Raw genomic sequence first — 17,233 nt, 5'->3', positions numbered from 1 at the left:
GAAGTGTTTGCATCACTATCAGAGGAGGTATCTGAGATGTATGAGGAGATGAAAAAATCCATCTTAGGTGCATATGAACTAGTGCCTGAAGCCTACAGACAAAGGTATAGAAATTTAAAGAAAGAACGTGGTCAAACGTTATTGGAGTTTGAAAGGATCAAACAGAGTAATTTTGATGGGTGGATAAGGGCTTTGAAAATAGACCAAACGTATGAAGCTCTCAGAGAAATCATGCTTTTGGAGCAGATTAAAAATGCAATTCCTGATTTAATGAGAACTCATGTGGAGGAGCAGAGGGTTAAAACTGCGAGATTAGCAGCAGGAATGGCAGATGATTATGAATTAGTTCATAAATCAAAGTTTGGTTTCCGACATCAGTTTCAGCCTGTGAGGGATAGAAACTGGAGACATGAGAAATACTCAAGTGGTAGAGGTAAAGGTGATCTGATGGGCGATAATAAGGAGAGTGTACCTCAGATTAAAAAGGAAATCCAGGAGGGTGGAAGAGAAATGAAAAGTTTCAAATGTTTTTACTGTAATAAACTAAGCCATATAAAGTCAGTGTTGGTGGTGGACGAAAAGCACTGGGAAGGCTGATATGGTAAAACAGGATAAGACAGTAGGGTTTGTTAAAGTGGTAAAGGAAAGCCCAAGTGAAGCGAAGGAGATGCAAAGGTTTGTACAGCTTGATCAAGAGGTGATTTATAAGAAGGTGCCAGATCTCTTTAAAGAATTTACTTGTGTGGGTAAAGTTTACTCATGTGTATCAGGAGGAGCAGGTAAAGAAGTCACAATTTTAAGAGATACGGGAGCTAGTCAATCTTTGATGGTAAGAGATGGGGAGTTATGTAGTTTGGGAAGAATGTTGCCAGAAAAGGTGGTAATATATGGAATTCAGGGTAAGAGGAGTAGTGTTCCATTATACAAGGTAAGGTTGGAAAGTCAGCGGGGGGGGGGACCTGTTGGAATTCTTGACTCTTGAGAAGGTTAAGTTTGAACTGAGGGGAAGGATGGAGGGGTTCTACAATTCATGGGCATTATTCATTATGCACTTTCAAGAACTGGATAACATCGAACATTAGTTGGGGGGGGTGGGTGGGAGGGTTGGGGGAGGGGGGGCTGTGTGTATTAAGGGTGATTCCCGATTCCTTTTTGTCATTTGTTTATGTAAACATGCGGGCTAATGTTTGGGGTTTGGTGAGAGGATGGGATCGTTGTTATTGATATGGGATTGACATATTTGTTACTGATTATTGTTTATTGGTGGGTGTAAATTTGGGAGAAAATGTGATAAAGGAGGAGAATTTTAAAAAATGTAAAAGAAAAGTTTGGAAAGTCCAGTGAAGAGTGGTGAAGTGGTAGTAGGAGTAACAGAAAAACTATCTTGTCCAGGATTGCAGTTTATCTTGGGTAATGATATAGCTGGATCGCAGGTGGGGGTGATGCCTACTGTGGTTGATGAGCCAGTGGAAAATCAGACAACTGAAGTGTTGAAGGACGAGTATCCTGGGATTTTTCCGGATTGTGTAGTAACAAGGTTGCAAAGTCACAGGTTAAGACAAGAGGAGAAATCAGAGAGTGAAGATAAAGGTGAAGTGCAATTATCAGAAACGATTTTTGTTCCGATGGTTGGGAAAGAACAGGTCAAGGATGAGGCAGATATTTTTAGCTCAGGAAAATTGGCGGAGTTACAACAGAAAGATTTAGAAATAAAACGGATGTATCAGAAGGCATACACAGCAGAGGTATTGGAGTGTATACCTGAGTGTTATTACCGTAAAAATTATGTCTTGATGTGAAAATGGAGACATTTACATAGCAGGCGGATGAAAAGTGGGCGGAAGTTCATCAAGTGTTATTGCCGGTAGGGTATAGAAAGGAGATGTTGTGTGCAGCACATGAGGTACCAGTGGGAGGTCATTTGGGAGTAAGGAAAACTCGAGCTAAAATCCAAAAACATTTTTATTAGCCTGGACTACATAAAGATGTAGTTGAATGTTGTCAATCATGTCACACATGGCAAGTGATAGGGAAACCTCAAGCATTGATAAAACCAGCGCCCTTAATACCCATTCCAGCATTTGAGGAACGTTTTACAAGGGTCCTAATTGACTGCGTAGGACCGCTTCCTAAAACAAAAAGTGGCAATCAATATCTTTCGACTCTAATGGATGTGTCTACTAGGTTTCCAGAGGCCATTCCAGTACGAAATATTACATCTAAAAAGATTATGGAGGAGTTACTTAAAATTCTTGACTCGTTATGGACTACTCATAGAAATACAATCGGATCAAGGATCAAATTTTACCTCAAAGTTATTCAAAGAAGTTATGGATAGCTGAGGAATAAAACAATTTAAATCAACTACGTACCATCCAGAATCGCATTGAGTATTACAAAGGAGGCATCAGACATTAAAGACAATGTTGAGGGCTTATTGTCAAGATTATCCAGAGGATTGGGATAAAGGAATTCCATTCATACTGTTTGCAATTAGAGATGCACCTAATGAGTGAACCAAATTCAGTCCTTTTGAACTAATTTTTGGTCATGAGGTAAGAGAACCACTTAAACAGATTAAGGAAAAATTGGTGAGTGAGCAGGTAGTGCAGGAATCTTCTGTGGCTATTCCCCTGCAGGACAGATATACCGCTTTTGATACTGTTGAGGGGAATGGCCTCTCAGGGGAAAACAGCAACAGCCAAACTTGTGGCACCACGGTTGGTTCTGCTGCAGATGGGAGGGGTGATAAGTGTGACAGTGCAATAGGTATAGGGGATTCAATTGTAAGGGGAATAGACAGGCGTTTCTGTGGCCGTAAACAAGACTCCAGGATGGTATGTTGCCTCCCTGGTGCGAGGGTCAAGGATGTCTCGGAGCAGGTACAGGACAATCTGGAGGGGGAGGGTGAACAGCCAGTGGTTGTGGTACACATCGGTACAAACGACATAGGTAAAAAAGGGATGAGGTCCTAAAAGCAGAATAGAGGGAGCCAGGAAGGAAGTTAAGAAATCGGATGTCGAATAGTGATCTCAGGTTTACTATCGGTGCCACATGCTAGTCAGAGTAGAAATGACAGGATATATAGGATGAATACGTGGCTGAAGGGATGCTGTCAGGGGAAGGGTTTCAGATTCCTGGGGCATTGGGACCGGTTCTGGGGAGGTGGGACCTGTACAAACTGGACAGGTTACACCTGGGCAGGACAGGAACTGATGTCATAGGGGGGCTATTTGCTAGAGCTGTTGGGGCGTGTTTAAACTAATGTGGCAGGGGGATGGGAAATGATGCAGTAAGTCGGAAGGTAGTAAAACAAGGGCAGAAACGAAAGGCAGTAAGGGGGAAAGTATAAGGCAGAGAAGCCATAGTCAAAAATCAAAAAGGGCGACAGTACAAGGTACAGTGACTGAGGGGAGATTAGTGAATAGGCCCAGTAATACTAAAAGGAATAAAACGGGAAGTAAAAACAGAAATGGAAAGCGACGCGGCAGGTTGTTACATGAAGATATGGGTTCAACGACAAGGAAAATTAGGAGAAACGTTAAGAGGAAAAATAACTTGGGAGGTTACTGATCAAGGTGTTAAGATTCAAAACAGAGGTATAAAAACCAACATAAGTGTACTTTACCTGAATGCTCGTAGTATTCGGAATAAGGTAAATGAGTTGATGGCGTAAATCATCGTGAATGACTATGATTTAGTGCCCATTACTGAAACATGGTTAAAGGATGGTCACGACTGGGAGTTAAATATCCAAGAGTATCAAACTATTTGGAAGGACAGAGTGGATGGTAAAGGAGGTGGTGTAGCTCTGTTATTTAAGGATGACATCCGGGCAATAGTAAGGGATGACATCGGTGCTATGGAGGATAAGGTTGAATCCATTTGGGTGGAAATCAGGAATAGTGAGGCAAAAAGGTCACTGATAGGAGTAGTATATAGGTCACCAAATAGTAACATTATGGTGGGGCAGGCAATAAACAAAGAAACAACTGATGCATGTAGAAATGATACAGCAGTTATCATAGGGGATTTTAATCTACATGTCAATTGGTTTAACCAGGTCTGTCAAGGCAGCCTTGAGGAGGAGTTTATAGAATGTATCCGCAATAGTTTCCTAGAACAGTATGTAATGGAACCTACAAGGGAACAAGCGGTCCTAGATCTGGTCCTGTGTAATGAGACAAGATTGATTTATGATCTCATAGTTAGGGATCCTCTCAGAAGGAGCGATCACAATATGGTGGAATTTAAAATACAGATGGAGGGTGAGAAGGTAAAATCAAACATAAGTGTTTTGTGCTTAAACAAAGGAGATTACAATGGGATGAGAGAAGAGCTAGCTACGGTAGACTTAATTAACTTATAGCCAAGTTCCGCACACGAGTGCGGCCTCAACCGGGACCTGGGATTCATGTCGCATTACATTCATCCCCCACCATCAGGCCTGCGAAATCCTACCAACTGTCCTTGCTTGATACAATTCACACCTCTTTAACCTGGGGTTACCCATCTCTGGATCTGTAAGGATTTAATCACCTGCTAATGGTCGCATTCCTAGCATTGTTTGGCATCTTTGAATTTGTCTATATATGTGTTTCTAAAACAGACCTCTTCATTCCCCTGAGGAAGGAGTAGCCCTCCGAAAGCTAGTGACATCGAAACAAACCTGTTGGACTTTAACCTGGTGTTGTAAGACTTTGTACTGTGCTCACCCCAGTCCAACACCGGCATCTCCACATCATGACTAAGGAAATAGTGTTGGGCAAGCTAATGGGGCTAAAGGTAGACAAGTCTCCTGGCCCTGATGGAATGCATCCCAGAGTGTTAAAAGAGATGGCTAGGGAAATTGCAAATGCACCAGTGATAATTTATCAAAATTCACTAGGTCTGGGGTGGTCCCGGCGGATTGGAAATTAGCAAACGTGGCACTACTGTTTAAAAAAGGAGGTAGGCAGAAAGCGGGTAATTATAGGCCAGTTAGCTTAACTTCGGTAGTAGGGAAGATGCTGGAATCTATCATCAAGGAAGAAATAGCGAGGCATCTGGATGGAAATTGTCCCATTGGGCAGAAGCAGCATGGGTTCATAAAGGGCAGGTCATGCCTTACTAATTTAGTGGAATTTTTTGAGGGCATTACCAGTGCGATAGATAACGGGGAGCCAATGGATGTGGTACATCTGCGCCACACAAAAGATTGCTGCATAAGATAAAGATGCATGGCATTAAGGGTAAAGTAGTAGCATGGATAGAGAATTGGTTAATTAATAGAAAGCAAAGAGTGGGGATTAATGAGCATTTCTCTGGTTGGCAATCAGTCGCTAGTGGTGTCCCTCACGGTTCAGTCTTGGGCCCACAATTGTTCACAATTTACATAGATGATTTGGAGTTGGGGACCAAGTGCAATGTGTCCAAGTTTGCAGACGACACTAAGATGAGTGGTAATGCAAAAAGTGCAAGAGGATACCGGGAGTCTGCAGAAGGATTTGGATAGGTTAAGTGAATGGGCTAGGATCTGGCTGATGGAATACAATGTTGACAAATGTGAGGTTATCCATTTTGGTAGGAATAACAGCAAAAGCGATTATTATTTAAATGATAAAATATTAAAACATGCTGCTGTGCAAAGAGACTTGGGTATGTTGCAAAAAGTTGGTTTACAGGTGCAACATGTGATTAAGAAGGCAAATGGAATTTTGTCCTTCATTGCTAGAGGGATGGAGTTTAAGACTAGGGAAGTTATGCTGCAATTGTATAAGGTGTTAGTGAGGCCACACCTGGAGTAGTGTGTTCAGTTTTGGTCTCCTTACCGGAGAAAGGACGTACTGGCACTGGAGGGTTTGCAGAGGAGATTCACTAGGTTAATCCCAGAGCTGAAGGGGTTGGATTACGAGGAGAAGTTGAGTAGACTGGGACTGTACTTGTTGGAATTTACAAGGATGCGGGGGGATCTTATAGAAACGTATAAAATTATGAAGGGAATAGATAGGATAAATGTGGGGCTGGTTTAGCTCACTGGGCTAAATCGCTGGCTTTTAAAGCAGACCAAGGCAGGCCAGCACAACGGTTCGATTCCCGTACCAGCCTCCCCGAACAGGCGTCGGAATGTGGCAACTAGGGGCTTTTCACAGTAACTTCATTGAAGCCTACTCGTGACAATAAGCGATTTTCATTTTCATTTCATTTCAGGTTGTTTCCACGGGCGGATGAAAGCATAACTAGGGAGCATAGCCTCAAAATAAGTTTAAAATGAGTTTAGGAGGAACTTCTTCACCCAATCTATGGAATTCCTTGCCCCATGAAGCAGTTGAGGCTCCTTCATTAAATGTTTTTAAGATAAAGATGGATAGTTTTTTGAAGAATAAAGGGATTAAGGGTTATGGTGTTCGGGCCGGAAAATGGAGCCGAGTCCAAAAAAGATCAGCCATGATCTCATTGAATGGCGGAGCAGGCGCGAGGGGCCAGATGGCCTACTCCTCCTAGTTCTTATGTTCTTATGTGAGACTCTGTGCTCTCTGGATGCTCTCCACCTCTTCGCTGATCAGAGACTGATGGCTAGTGGCTCAATTGTCTGGGCAAATAGTAGCGGGAATAAGGGACATCCATGCCTTGTGCAGCCAAAAGTATTCAGAGCTGGTGATGTTGTCCCTACGCTCGCCATGGGAGAACCGTGCAGTAGCTTCAACCAGAATGTGAACCCTGGCTCAAACCCAAACCGTTCTAGTACTTCCGTGAGGTACCTCCAATTGACTCTGTTGAAGACCTTCTCTTCATCCAGGGAGAATAACACTTCTGGTGTCTCCATCCTAGTGGGGTCATGATCACATTCAGCAGGCGTCTGACATTTGCCACGAGTTGTCTTCCCTTGACAAAGCCCATCTGATCTTCCGTGACTATCTCTGGCACGCAACTCTCCAATCGCCTCGCAGGGCCTTTGGCGTCAGCACTACGTGGATGTGAGGTTGGAGTGGGCTGATCCAACGGCCCCCCCATGGAGGCTAGACACAGCCCTCCTTGCCAATAAGGCGTTTTGCGAGAAGATGTCACAAGCCATCAATGGCTATATATCCGACAACCAAATGGGGACGTCTCACCCTCCTCATTCTGGGAGGCACCAAGGCGGTGATTACTGTTCAGGAGTGAGATGGGTCAGTGTCTTTTTTAGGGATCAGTGATATCAAGGCCGAAGCCAACGTGAGCGGCAGGATCCCTCTCGATAGCAAGTCTGAAACATCTCCCGCAAGTATGGAGACAGTGCTGTCACAAATCTTTTATCGACGGCCACCGGGAATCCATCCTTCCCTGATGCATGGAGAGTTGTTACTCTCCATGACCTCTCCCAGTTCTAGTGGTGTTTCCAGTTCCTGCTTTCTCTACTCAACTATTTTTTTTTAATAAATATATTTTATTGAAATTTTTTTCCCAAACAACAATTTTTCCCCTCTTACAAAGCAAACGTAACAATACAGAAATTTTTAACAATACACAAAACCCCATTATCTTTTGACCTAAACTAAACTAAACCCCCCCCCCCCCTCCCCCCTGGGTTGCTGCTGCTGGTCATCTGTCTTCCCTCTAACGTTCCCCTAGGTAGTCGGGAAATGGCTGCCACCGCTTGGTGAACCCTTGAGCCGATCCTCTCAGGGCAAACTTTATCTGCTCCAGTTTAATGAACCCCGCCATATCATTTACCCAGGCCTCCAGTCCGGGGGGTTTCGCCACCTTCCACATGAGTAGGATCCTGCGCCAGGCTACTAGGGACACAAAGGCCACAACGTCGGCCTCTTTCACCTCCTGTACTCCCGCCTCATCCGCAATTCCAAATAGAGCTAACCCCCAGCCTGGTTTGACCCGGGCCTTCACCACCTTCGAAATCACTCCCGTCACTCCCTTCCAATACCCTTCCAGTGCCGGGCACGCCCAAAACATATGTGCGTGGTTTGCCAGGCTCCCGCCACACCTCCCACATTTGTCCTCAACTCCAAAGAACCTGCTCAATCTTGCTCCCGTTATGTGTGCTCTATGTAGCACCTTAAATTGAATCAGTCTAAGCCTGGCGCATGAGGAAGAGGAATTTACCCTGCTTAGGGCATCAGCCCACATACCCTCCTCTATCTCCTCCCCTAGTTCTTCTTCCCACTTTCCTTTTAGTTCGCCCACCGACTCCTCCCCCTCTTCCCTCATCTCTCGGTAAATCTCTGACACCTTGCCCTCTCCGACCCACACCCCTGAAAGCACTCTGTCCTGTATCCCCTGTATCGGGAGCAACGGAAATTCCCTCACCTGTTGTCTAGTAAACGCCCTCACCTGCATATATCTCAAGAAATTTCCCCGGGGCAACTTATACTTTTCCTCCAATGCTCCCAAGCTCGCAAAAGTCCCATCTATAAATAAATCTCCCACCCTCCTAATTCCCATCTGGTACCAGCTCTGAAATCCTCCATCCATTCTTCCTGGGGCGAACCTATGGTTGTTCCTGATTGGGGACCCCCACCAGGGCTCCCCGCACCCCTCTCTGTCGCCTCCACTGTCCCCAGATATTCAATGTTGCCGCCACCACCGGGTTAGTGGTAAACTTTTTAGATGAGAACGGTAGCGGCGCCATCACCAGCGCCTCTAAACTCGTCCCTTTACAGGACTTTCTCTCCAGTCTTTTCCACGCCGCTCCCTCACCCTCCATAATCCATTTACGTATCATTGCCACATTGGCGGCCCAATAGTAATCGCCCAAGTTCGGTAGTGCCAATCCTCCTCTGTCCCTACTACGCTGAAGGAACCCCCTCCTTACTCTCGGAACTTTCCCTGCCCACACAAAGCTCGTGATGCTCCTGTCTATTTTATTAAAAAAGGTCATGGTGATTAGTATAGGGAGACATTGAAATACAAATAAGAACCTCGGGAGGACCATCATCTTAATTGCTTGCACCCTGCCAGCCAACGACAGAGGCTGCATGTCCCACCTCTTGAAGTCCTCCTCCATTTGTTCTACCAGCCGTGTCAGATTAAGTCTGTGCAAGGTTCCCCAGCTCCTAGCGATCTGAATCCCCAGGTATCGGAAGTTTCTTTCCACTTTCCTTAGAGGCAAGCCTTCTATCTCTCTACTCTGGTCCCCTGGATGTATCACAAATAATTCACTCTTCCCCATGTTTAGCCTATACCCCTAGAAATCCCCGAACCCTCTCAAAATTCGCATAACCTCTATCATCCCCCCCGCTGGGTCCGACACGTATAACAATAGGTCATCTGCGTATAACGAGACTCGGTGTTCTTCTCCCCCTCTAATCACCCCTCTCCATTTCCTGGAGTCTCTTAACGCCATGGCCAGAGATTCAATTGCCAACGCGAACAACAATGGAGACAGCGGGCATCCCTGTCTTGTTCCCCTATATAGTCGGAAATACTCCGATCTATGTCGACCTGTAACTACACTTGCCGTTGGAGCCCCATAAAGAAGTCTAACCCAGCTAATAAACCCATTCCCGAACCCAAACCTCCTTCACACTTCCCATAAATACTCCCACTCCACCCTATCAAATGCCTTCTCTGCATCCATTGCCGCCACTATCTCTGCCTCCCCCTCCACTGGGGGCATCATTATCACCCCTAGTAGTCGTCGCACGTTAACATTCAGTTGTCTCCCTTTTACGAACCCTGTCTGGTCTTCGTGCACCACCCCCGGGACACAGTCCTCTATCCTCGATGCCAGTACCTTTGCCAACAATTTGGCGTCCACGTTCAATAATGAAATAGGTCTATAGGACCCGCACTGCAACGGATCTTTATCCCTCTTCAAAATTAACGATATCGTCGCCTCCGACATCGTCGGGGGGAGAGTCCCCCCTTCCCTGGCCTCATTGAACGTCCTCACCATCAACGGGGCCAACAAGTCCACATATTTTCTGTAATATTCCACCGGGAACCCGTCTGGTCCCGGGGCCTTCCCTGCTTCCCAGTCCCTTAATAACCTCGTCCACCCCAATCGGTGCCCACAGGCCAACCACCTCCTGCTCCTCCACTTTCGGGAACCTCAATTGGTCCAGGAACTGCCGCATCCCCTCCTCTCCCTCTGGGGGTTGAGACCTATACAGTTCCTGATAGAAGGTCTTGAACACCTCATTTATCTTTCCTGCCCTTCGCACCGTGTCTCCCCTTTCGTCTCTAATTCCTCCTATCTCCCTCGCTGCTGCCCTCTTTCACAATTGATGAGCCAACAGGCGACTAGCCTTTTCCCCATATTCATACCTCCTCCCCTGTGCCTTCCTCCACAGTACCTCCGCCTTTCTGGTGGTCAGAAGGTCAAACTCCGTCTGGAGTCGTCTCCTCTCCCTGTACAATTCCTCCTCCGGGGTCTCTGCAAATTCCCTATCCACCCTTAAAATCTCCCCCAGTAATCTTTCCCTTTCCTTGGCCTCTGTTTTCCTTTTGTGGGCCCCAATGGAGATCAGCTCTCCTCTGACCACCGCTTTTAGTGCTTCCCATACCACTCCCACAGGGACCTCGCCGTCGTCATTGACCTCCAGGTATCTCTCAATACACCCCCGCACTCTTGCACACACTCCCTCATCCGCAATCAGTCCCACATCTAATTGCCAGAGTGTTCTCTGCTCCCTTTCCTCTCCTAATTCCAGGTCCAACCAATGTGGGGCATGATCCGAAACCGCTATGGCTGAGTACTCAGCTTCTTCCACCCTAGAGATCAACGACCTTCCCAAAACAAAAAAATCTATCCGGGAGTACACTTTATGGACATGGGAGAAGAAGGAGAACTCCCTAGCCCTCGGTCTAAGAAATCGCCAAGGATCCACTCCCCCCATTTGGTCCATAAACCCCTTAAGTACCTTGGCCGCTGCCGGCCTTCTTCCGGTCCTTGAGCTGGATCTATCTAGCCCCAGGTCCAGCACCGTATTAAAGTCCCCTCCTAAAATCAAGTTTCCTACCTCCAGGTCCGATATACGCCCCAGCATCCGTCTCATAAATCCCGCATCGTCCCAGTTTGGGGCATACACATTAACCAACACAACCTCCATTCCCTCCAGCCTGCCACTCACCATTACATATCTACCTCCGCTATCTGCTACGATGTTCTTTGCTTCAAATGCTACCCGTTTCCCCACCAAAATGGCCACTCCTCTATTCTTTGCATCCAGTCCTGAGTGGAACACCTGTCCCACCCATCCTTTCCTTAACCTAACTTGGTCCGCCACCTTTAGGTGCGTCTCTTGGAGCATAACCACGTCTGCCCTTCGTCCTTTCAAATGCGCGAGCACTCGGGCCCTTTTTATCGGTCCGTTCAGGCCTCTCACGTTCCACGTGATCAGCCTCACTAGGGGGCTACCTGCCCCCCTCCCGTGTCGACTAGCCATTACCTTCTCTCGGCCAGTCCCATATCCCGCCTCCGCGCTCCCGCTCACTCCCCCAGCGTCGCACACCATCCCCGTCCACCCACTCTTTAGCCATTTCCTTTTGGATTTCCGCAGCAGCAACCCAGTTGTCCTCCCCCCCCCGCTAGATCTCTTTCTAGCGTGATTGCTCCCCCATATTACTTCCGTAAGTCAGCTGACTTCAACTGACCCCGGCTACTCCTGCTCACTCCTCGACCCCCCCGTGTGGGGAACTCCCATCCGCCTTGCGCCTGTCTTCCCACCTTATTTTTTCTGGCGCGGGAACATCCCTTTACCTGTCCCGCCTCTTATGGCGCAGCTCCCCTTCCCCTCCCCCTCCTCCAACTATGTCCCGTCTTTCCCCCCTCACCGGCGCCCACATTTCCCCAATGTCTCCCCCGTTCCAAATTTACTTCTCAATTAACTTCAACCATAACATTAACAATAACATTTCCTGCAGCATCAGTCCCTCAGTTCCGATCCAATTTCTCCTCTTTGATAAAGGTCCATGCTTCCTCCGCCGTCTCGAAATAATGGTGTCTCTCCTGATACTTGGCCCATAGTCTTGCCGGCTGCAGCATCCCGAACTTCACCTTCCTTTTATGCAACACCTCTTTGGCTCGGTTAAAGCTCGCCCTCCTTCTCGCCACCTCCGCACTCCAATCCTGGTACACCCGTACCACTGCATTCTCCCATCTGCTACTCCGCACCTTTTTAGCCTATCTCAGGACCTCTTCTCTATCCTTAAGGCGGTAAAATCGCACAATTATCGCCTTGGGTGGTTCTCCCGCTTTTGGTCTTCTCGCCGGAATCCGATTTGCCCACTCCACCTCCAAGGGGCCCGTCGGGGCCTCAGCACCCATCAGTGAGCTCAGCATCGTACTTGCATATGCTCCACAGTCCACTCCTTCCACACCCTCAGGGAGACCCAGTATCCGAAGGTTCTTCCTTCGCGCTCCGTTTTCTAGGGCCTCGATCCTTTCAGTACACTTTTTATGAAGTGCCTCGTGCGTTTGTGTCTTAACCGCCAGGCCCAGGATCTCGTCCTCAATATCTGTCACCTTCTGCTCCACCACGCGGAGCTCTATCTCCTGGGTCTTTAGTGTCTCCTTGAGCCCCTCAATTGCCTGTAGCATCGGGGTCAGCACCTCCCTCTTCAGCAGCTCCACGCACCGTCTCACAATTTCATCCTGCTCAGGCCCCCATGTCGCCTGCGCTTTCTCCGCCGCCATCTTGTACTTCTCTCTTTCTGACACTTTGGTCGACGATTCTTCGCGTTGTGGCCGCCGCCGCCGGTTTTTTCCTCCTTCGTTGGGGGGGGGGGGGGGGGGGGGGGGGAACTCCCTTCTCACACACCCTACACCGGGTTGCGTCGTCAAAAAATTCCCTGTTGGGGCTCTTAAAAGAGCCCGAAGGTCCGTCGGAGCTGGAGCCGCCGAAACGTGCGGCTAGCAAGGCATCACCGCAACCGGAACTCTCTACTCAACTATGATTAGTATGTCTCATCTTCAAGTCCCTCTCCAGGAGCTCAGAGGGGTGCAGCCCCTGATAGTAGGTCACGAAGGCCTCGCTGATCTTATCTGGGATCATTGCTAGTCTGCCGTTTTTATCTTTCACCAGTTCTAGTGGTGTTTCCAGTTCCTGCTTTCTCTACTCACCTATGACTGGTATGTCTCATCTTCAAGTCCCTCTCCAGGAGCTCAGAGGGCTGCAGCCCCTGGTAGTAGGTCATGAAGGCTTCGCTGATCTTATCTGGGATCATTGCTAGTCTGCCGTTTCTACCTTTCGCCTGCACTATCTCCCTCGTGGCTGCCTGCTTTCTAATCTGGTGGGCAGCACGTGGCTGGCCTTGTCTCATGTTCATAGAAAGTCCCTTGTGTCTGGCGGAGTTGGTGCACTGTTTTCCCAGTGGAAAGTGGGTCAAATTCCCTTTGTTTTGGGGCCATCCAAGATGGCCACTGTTGATTTCTTTGTTCCAGCTGTTGCCATGCACGACTTGTAACCGGCATTCTACCCTCCCCTCCCCCCATCTATCCCTCTTCCCAGTTTATACACCACCTCCCCAGTCCTGCTACTCTCACCGACCCCATCTCCCCGTGCCCCTGTGGGATCCCCTCGCCTGTCACTCCATCCCTTGCCCTTCTCCCGATCTGTTGTTCTATCCCCTCCAGGGGGTAGAACCCCCCACGGAACCAGGAGCTCGCTACCTCCCTTTCGAGAGCTGCGCCATGGCTCCCCCTCTCTTCCTACCTCCATGTGCTCACATACTCATTAGTCTGGTGGCTCCTTCCTCCCCCAGGAGCATTTCCTCCTATCATAGATTTCATAGAATTTACAGTGCAGAAGGAGGCCATTCGGCTCATCGGGTCTGCACCAGCTCTTGGAAAGAGCACCCTACCCAACCCCACACCTCCACCCTATCCCCATAACCCAGTAACCTTACCCAACATTAAGGGCAATTTTGGACACTAAGGGCAATTTAGCATGGCCAATCCACCTAACCTGCACATCTTTGGACTGTGGGAGGAAACTGGAGCACCTGGAGGAAACCCACGCACTCACGGGGAGAAAGTGCACACTCCGCACAGACAGCGACCCAAGCCCGGAATCGAATCTGGGACCCTGGCGCTGTGAAGCAATTGTGCTAACCACTATGCTACCGTGCTGCCCTAGCTTTTGCCTGCTTTGTTCTCCTCCCTCCCTCCTTCCCACTTCGGTGTCCCTCTGCCTTACCCACTCTTAGGATGTACAGGTTGTGATTTCAGTGAGTGCCAAAGACATCCCAAATAGAAAGAAAAAGGACAAAGACAATCATTAGTGGTCCATGTTTGTCCCTTGCTGCTGTCTTCCCAGCCTGTTCTTCTTCAGAAATTCATCTGCTTCTCCCAGCCTGTTAAAGTAGTACTTCTTGTTGCCTTAGTCCCCAAGTTTTAGATGCTCCTGTGCTAGGAGTTCCATCCACTAACCAGTCGGTGGATGGGCCGGCAGTCCCATTGGCGATTCTTCCCGGTTTTCTATGTCCTGCTCTGCTTCGCTCCTCGTGTCCATCGTCTATGCTTTTCTCTCCCGACTCTTCCCACTCTTGCTGTCCTTTCTGCTTATTGGTGAATTGGAGGGCATTTCCTCGGGTGGTTGCTTGTTTTGTGTGTGTGTGTGTGTGTGTGTGTGTGGGGGGGGGGGGGGGGGGGGGTTGTTGGTTTAGTGGTCAATTTCTAGGTTAAAACATGCCAAAGTTAAAAGTTTCCACAGGAGAGCCATCTTTCATGCGACTGTTCAGCACATCGCCACCCAGATCCATGCCATAAGAACAGTAATGCACACCTACATTTGTCCTTAAAATCATGTATATTAGCCCTGATTCTCGATTCCTTTTCCAGTATTTTTGGAAAAGGTGGGCGGAAGTGACTGAAACACATTTGGGGAGAGCAAACAAAACAAAAGAATACAAAATAAATTGTGGAACAGAAAGAGCATTGAATTGCAGTCCCGTCAACCTAAAGGTAGCAGGACATGTACATAACATGGTTGAGAAGGCACATGGACTATGTTTTATTAACTGAAGCATTGCATATAAGAGCATGGAGATTATGCAAGATCTGTATACAACATTAGTTAGGTCCCAGCTGCATTACTGCATTCAGTACTGGTCAGTGCATTATAATTCGCAGCATTCACACTACAGAGAGCCAAAGGAGATTTACAAGAATGCTACCAGAACTAGAAATCTTTAGCTGTGAGGAAAACTGGATGGTTTGCAGTTCTTTTCTTGGGAATAGAGGAGGCTGAGGGACGATTTAATTGAGGGACCTAGATAGGGTTTATAGAAAGAACCTATTTCTCTCTGAGATATTTAAGGTAATTGGCAGAAGGATTTGAGGGAAGTTGAGGATAACATTTTTAACAAGTACAATAATGGTGCTTTTTAAGTTATCAAAAATGTTGCCTTGGTAACAGACATCATGCATTTGTCAAGAGATACAAGTAGCATTGATCATCGTTATAACCCTGCCTGGTGGCATTTTCAGATATACATCACCAGAAGTCTTCTAAAATTTTGTTGCCCACAGATGGAACACATAAGGAAAAGAGGCGATGATGGTATTAATACACAGCATGTCTTTTTCCATGGGTTTGAAGCAACAACAAAAATAATCAAATACAATTTTAGTTGAAACATTTGTTTTCGCAACCATTTACATGGCCCCATCTGATATTGGATTATACCTAGCGGAGAAGCTCAAATTACTTGTTTTTGAGTTTCTGGGAAGTGTATTATGATTTTTGTCAGGAGGCAGAGATGGTCTAACTATGGTAATATTGTGGGATATTAGAAATAAAGTATAGATTTAAGTGAGTTTAATTAGGCATTGTGTAACAAAGAATAAATCTCTAGTTAGATTCATGTTAAACAAAGGTGTCTACATCTATGGGACCGTTTATTTTCAGTTCAAACTGTGCCCGTATTGTGCTTTCAACGTGGAAAGAAAACATAAGTTTGGAGAAAGAATGAGCCATTACTTAGCAACTAAGAGCACCTTTAGGGTAGGGAGGCTTTCAGTTTGGTTTTAGCTGTTATAGTTGGAGCTTAGTAGTGACAGAGAAGATAGTTCTCACAGGCCCGTTCGAAGCAGGAAAACCATACCATGGAATAATGGCCAACAAAGCAAGTCCAGAAGTTAATGGACAGTTAGTTCTAGAAACTATAGAGAATGAAGAGAAGTTTCCAGGAAGATTGAAATTAAAAAAAAGGGGCAGGCTGACATTGGAACTGGGTATTGTTCATTAAAGATAAAGTCAGACCTGGCGGAGTTAGCCAGTGATATCTGAAGCACTCCTAGGTTGGTGAGACCTTACTACAGACTGTGAAGAAAAAGGTTTAAGCAACTGGTGGCAGGTTTCCTGAGATACTGTGTGAAAGTTTGAAAGCTCCTGGCTAGTCAAGACAAAGGAATACCGAAGGAAGAGTTCGAAAACCTGGAGGTATTTCCTTGCTGAAAACAGCTGGGAGAAGGCATTGTTTGAAAGAAAATTTGAGGCATCTGTTCAAGTTTGGGGTTTGGAAACACTCAGATGAAAGCTGAAGTCCACTGAAATCAGTAGGCTCACAGTACAATAATCATCTGGAGTGGATTGGAGGAGAAATCCACAGAAGATTGATTGAGTGACATCTGCCAACTTGTTTACAGAATGGGGAATTGTCTGACCACAGTTGCCCCGTTGGGTTACAGGGATTGCGTGTTTATTAAAAACCTTTTAGCTAAAGAGATATTTTGTAACCTGTGTTATGCTTATAGCCTGTGTACATTTGTGAAGATAAGTGGGAATGAAGAGTATTGTAATCAAACATTTCATGTTTAATAAATGTTTTATTTCATGTTAAATGCTAATTGGCAGTCCTGGGACTGTTCATCCATGTTTTCGGGGGAAAAAAGTAAAAGTTACGGTCTTTTGAGCCATTCTCAGGCCTTCCAGTTCAGTAGTAACATCAACTGGGGTCATAACACTTTATATTAACAAAGTGAGATTCAAAATGTTTGAAAGATCTTGGGTAGGATTCTCTATCCCACCAGACCCATTTTCTGGCATAGCGAGTCCCTGCCAGCACCAGGATCCTCCGCCCTGGCAGCCAGCCAATGGGGTGCCCCATTGTGGCCACCACTGGGCTGTCAGGAAATCTGCAGGTGTGAGCGCGCTGCCGGTGAAGCGGAGGATCCTGCCGGAGAATCCCTCTACTTGTGCCTCAGATATAAAAAAAACTTTAACTTCTCCAATATGTAATAATATCGGTCGTCACAACTATCTTATTATTTCTCATTACATATCAATATAGCTTTATCAGGGTTTAAATATCA

The 17,233-nt window shown here is 46.8% G+C and overlaps 1 protein-coding gene across 4 annotated transcripts in view; it reads right to left on the bottom strand.

Annotated features, from left to right (window-relative positions):
* The window catches only part of LOC140425143 (glycoprotein-N-acetylgalactosamine 3-beta-galactosyltransferase 1-like), an 81,983-nt gene that overhangs the window by 35,527 nt on the left and 29,223 nt on the right, over nucleotides 1-17,233 (bottom strand). The window lies entirely within an intron of this gene.

This window comes from Scyliorhinus torazame, chromosome 6 (assembly GCF_047496885.1).
Source record: "Scyliorhinus torazame isolate Kashiwa2021f chromosome 6, sScyTor2.1, whole genome shotgun sequence".
NCBI classification, from domain to species: Eukaryota; Metazoa; Chordata; class Chondrichthyes; order Carcharhiniformes; family Scyliorhinidae; genus Scyliorhinus; species Scyliorhinus torazame.
Note: the sequence above shows the minus strand (reverse complement) of the source record. Positions and strands in the feature narration are given on the sequence as shown.